This window comes from Myxocyprinus asiaticus, chromosome 34 (genome assembly GCF_019703515.2).
Source record: "Myxocyprinus asiaticus isolate MX2 ecotype Aquarium Trade chromosome 34, UBuf_Myxa_2, whole genome shotgun sequence".
Classification (NCBI taxonomy): domain Eukaryota; kingdom Metazoa; phylum Chordata; class Actinopteri; order Cypriniformes; family Catostomidae; genus Myxocyprinus; species Myxocyprinus asiaticus.
This window is the reverse complement of record NC_059377.1, coordinates 38,445,773-38,451,091: the sequence shown is the minus strand read 5'-3', so window position 1 is coordinate 38,451,091 and position 5,319 is coordinate 38,445,773.

Below are 5,319 nucleotides of genomic sequence, written 5' to 3'. Positions count from 1 at the left end.
CCTCCTGTTGTGTGTTTTGCAGATCACCCCCTCCTCTTACCAAGAGATAGTTTCCCCATTTGCCCTTAAATGTAAACTACACCATTTAACCAATATTGTACATATATATATATATATATATATATATATATATATATATATATATATATATATATATATATATTGCAAAATCATCTGTTCATAACCTGTATACTTTTAAAGCTATCAATATACGTAGTAATATAGTATTAACAGTTAGAGGTTTGAAGGTCTTTAAGGTCGAATATATGTTATTTTTTAATCAAATGTTAGCAGCTTTTTAGTTGTCATATTACCAAACTATCCCCTAAAGTTATTTTCTGTCTTATAACAATAGAGAAGCTACATTTCATCTTAATTCGGTGTATTATTTATAATAGTACACTGAAAGTTAGTTTGCTTGGTTTAAGTGGATGAATGTGTCACGACAAACTACTTGTAAGTTTGTTTGTAATGGTGGTGTATGGAAAGAAAACTGTGCACAATGCAAATCATTTGTTTGTTTTCATGTTATTGTTATTCTCGTTTCCGGGTTTGTGTCGTCGGCCCCTCCCCTAGTAGTCGTAGCCAATAAAAACTCAAAGCAGGAGTTCGTCATTTGACGTCATCGTGGTGGTAACACGAGGCAGCGTTTATACAAACAAACTAGCACAGTGAGCGCCATAGAAGTAGAATAAGCTACAGACTTACCCATATATCAAAGACATTAGAAACGATTAAGCTTTGAAACTAAATTAGGATTTAAGAAAAACAAACATATGTCAAATAGTTTTAGACTCATTCGATTCGGTTAATATTTGTGTTATGTTTTGCCGTAGCCTATATAAAATCTTAAGTAAGGTACTGATGTACCAATATTATGCTTAATACTTTCCACTCTTTCAGACCGTGTATTTATGTGCAGAACAGTGACAACAATGTACAGTAAAATGAAATGCTATATGAAATATTGCTAATTTCATTGACTTTATTTAACATGTGATTTCCATACATTTTCCTAGACTGCACACACTGATCATACTAAATGTAGCCATACAGAAGGTGTATTTTCTTCAGTACTTCTGAATGCTGTTTAACCATAAATGAATGGGGACTTCTACAAAAAGACTGCAAGGTGCAACAAGTTGTTATAGGGAAAGAGTCACATGTTTCTGCACTTTTTTTCTAGTGATCTTAAATCAAGTAGTGCCTTCAAGTTTGACCCCCATCTTCTAATACAGAATCCTATTAATAAAGAATCACAAAACTAATTTATTCTTTAGATTAGATGTTCACAGACTCCAATACTAAAATCTCATTTTTTATTTTAACATAAAGATTTATCCTGTAAAAGACACTCATTTTATATATATATATATATATATATATATATATATATATACACACACACATACTGGCGGCCAAAGGATTGTAATAATGTACAGATTTTGCACTTATGAAAAGAAATTGGTACTTTGATTTACCAAAGTGGCATTCAACTGATCACAATGTATAGTCAGGACATTAATAACGTGAAAAATTACTATTACAATTTGAAAAAAATGTTCGGAACTTCTTAAACTTCTTCAAAGAGTTCTCATCAAAAAATCCTCCATGTGCAGCAATGACAGCTTTGCAGAACCTTGGCATTCTAGCTGTCAGTTTGTCCAGATTCTCAGGTGACATTTCACCCCACACTTCCTGTAGCACTTGCCATAGATGTAGCTGTCTTGTCGGGCACTTCTCATGCACCTTACAGTCTAGCTGATCCCACAAAAGCTCAATGGGGTTAAGATCCAGAACACTCTTTTCCAATTATCTGTTGTCCAATGTCTGTGTTTCTTTGCCCACTCTAACCTTTTCTTTTTGTTTTTCTGTTTCAAAAGTGGCTTTTTCTTTGCAATTCTTCCCATAAGGCCTGCACCCCTGAGTCTTCTCTTTACTGTTGTACATGAAACTGGTGTTGAGCGGGTAGAATTCAATGAAGCTGTCAGCTGAGGACATGTGAGGCGTCTATTTCTCAAACCAGAGACTCTGATATACTTATCCTCATGTTTAGTTGTGCATCTGGGCTTTCCACATCTCTTTCTGTCCTTGCTAGAGTCAGTTGTCCTTTGTCTTTGAAGATTGTAGTGTACACCTTTGTTTGAAATCTTCAGTTTTTTTTGGCAATTTCAAGCATTGTATAGCCTTCATTCCTCAAAACAATGATTGAATTACGAGTTTCTATAGAAAGCTGTTTCTTTTTTGCCATTTTTTTACCTAATATTGACCTTAAGACGTGCCGGTCTATTGCATACTGTGGCAACTCAAAAACAAACACAAAGACAATGTTAAGCTTCATTTAATGAACCAAATAACTTTCAACTGTGTTTGATATAATGGCAAGTGATTTTCTAGTACCAAATTAGCAATTTAGCATGATTACTCAAGGATAAGGTGTTGGAGTGATGGCTGCTGGAAATGGGGCCTGTCTAGATTTGATCAAAAATTACTTTCAAATAGTGATGGACCACTCTTCCATTCTGCTTCTGCCCGCTTACAGGCAGAAACTGAAACAGGAAGCACCCACCCTCAGAACGATCCAGTGCTGGTCGGACCAATCAGACTATGCTACAGGACTGTTTTGATCACACGGACTGGGAGATGTTCCGGTCCGCCTCTGATGATGACATTGAGCTTTACACTGATAGTGTAATGTGTTTCATCAGAAAGTGCGTGGAGGACGTCGTTCCGACCAGAACAACACGGATCTATCCAAACCAGAAGCCATGGATAAATAGCGATGTTCACGCGGCACTTAATGTGCGGACCTCCGCTTTCAATTCCGGTAACACGGAGGAGCATAAACAAGCCAGTTATGCCCTATCAGAACAGCAAAACGCCAGTACAGGAACAAGATCGAAGGACAGTTTAACACCACCAACTCTAGAAGCATGTGGCAGGGAATTAACATCATCATGGACTTTAAAGGGAATCAAAACTCAGAACGCCATGAACACCGCTGCCTCTCTCCCGGATGAGCTAAATATTTTTATTTTCGTTTTGAGGGAAATAACACCGCCCTCGCGGAGAGAGCTCTCGCGGCCGAAGCTACAGAGGTTAGTTCACTCTCCGTCTCTGTAGCGGATGTAACCCGATCCTTCCGACGGGTGAATATCCGCAAAGCCACGGGCCCAGACGGCATTCCAGGCCACGTCATCCGAGCATGCGCGAACCAGCTGGCTGGTGTTTTTACAGACATTTTCAACCTTTCCCTCTCTTTGTCTGTAGTCCCCACATGCTTTAAAACATCCACCATTGTGCCTGTTCCAAAGCAATCCAAAATCACTTGCTTAAATGACTGGTGTTCTGTTGCTCTGACCCCCATCATCAGCAAATGCTTTGAGAGACTAATCAGAGATTACATCTGCTCTGTGCTGCCTCTCTCTCTAGACCCATTGCAGTTTGCTTACCGCAACAACCACTCCACTGATGATGCCATTGCATCTACAATACACACTGCTCTCTCCCACCTGGAAAAAAAGAACACTTATGTGAGAATGCTGTTTGTAGACTACAGCTCAGCATTCAACACCATAGTGCCCTCCAAGCTAGATGAGAAACTCCGGGCTCTGGGCTTAAACAGCTCGCTGTGCAGCTGGATCCTGGACTTCCTGTCCAGCAGATGCCAGGTGGTTAGAATAGGCAGCAACATCTCCTCATCACTGACCCTCAACACTGGAGCCCCACAGGGCTGTGTTCTCAGCCCACTCTTGTATTCCTTGTACACACATGACCACACATGACTGTGTGGCAACACATAGCTCCAATGCCATCATTAAATTTGCTGATGACACAATGGTGGTAGGTCTGATCACTGACAATGATGAAACAGCCTACAGAGAGGAGGTGCACACTCTGACACACTGGTGTCAGGAGCACAACCTCTCCCTCAACGTCAGTAAGACAAAGGAGCTTGTGGTGGACTTCAGAAGAAAAGACAGAGAACACAGTCCCATCACCATCAATGGAGCACCAGTGGAGAGAGTCAGCAGCTTCAAGTTCCTGGGTGTCCACATCACTGAGGAACTCACATGGTCCATCCACACTGAAGTCGTTGTGAAGAAGGGCTCATCAGCGCCTCTTCTTCCTGAGATGGCTGAGGAAGTTTGGAATGAACCGCCACATCCTCACACGGTTCTACACCAGCACTGTATCCTGACTGGCTGCATCTCCGCCTGGTACGGCAATAGCACAGCCCACAAACGCAAAGCACTGCAAAGGGTGGTGCGAACTGCCAGACACATCATCTGAGGTGAGCTTCCCTCCCTCCAGGACATATATACCAGGCGGTGTGTGAAAAAAGCTCGGAGGATCATCAGAGACTCCAGCCACCCGAGCCATGGGCTGTTCTCACTGCTACCATCAGGCAGGCGGTATCGCAGCATCAGGACCCACACCAGCCGAGTCCATGATAGCTTCTTCCCCCAAGCAAGCAGACTTTTGAACTCTTGATCTCCCACGATCAAAATACATCAGCACTGCACTTTATTACTCTTATATCTCACACCGGACTGTCATAAATTATATTATATTCTCTCTTAACAACTTACAATCAACCAACAGCCTGAATGTCAATACAATACAATCTACTGTACATTCTATATATACACACACTACTATATATACTTTTATTGAATAATGTGTATCTATTGTATACTGTACAGTGTATGTTATTATTTGTATAATGTGTTGTGTTAATTTGATGTTATTGTAAATTGGTATGTCTCATCACTGTCACGACTGCCATGTTGATCGGAACTGCACACAAGAATTTCACACACCATTGCACTCGTGTCTATGGCTGTGTGACAATAAAAGTGACTTGATTTGGTGCTGTTTTTTACATCAGCAATGTCCCGATTATACTTTGTGATCAGCTGAATGCCACATTGGTGAATTAAAGTACCAGTTTCCTTCAAAAACAGCTAAATCTGTACATTATGCCAAACTTTTGGCCACCAGTGCACACACACACACAGCGCATCCGGAAAGTATTCACAGCGCTTCACTTTTTCCACATTTTGTTATGTTACAGCCTTATTCCAAAATTGATTAAATTCATTATGTTCCACAAAATTCTACAAACAATACCCCATAATGACAACGTGAAAGAAGTTTGAAATCTTTGCAAATTTATTAAAAAATAAAAAAATAAAAGCACATGTACATAAGTATTCACAGCCTTTGCGCAATACTGATGCTACAAGCTTGGCACACCTATTTTTGGGCAGTTTCTCCCATTCTTCTTTGCAGGACCTCTCAAGCTCCATCAGGTTG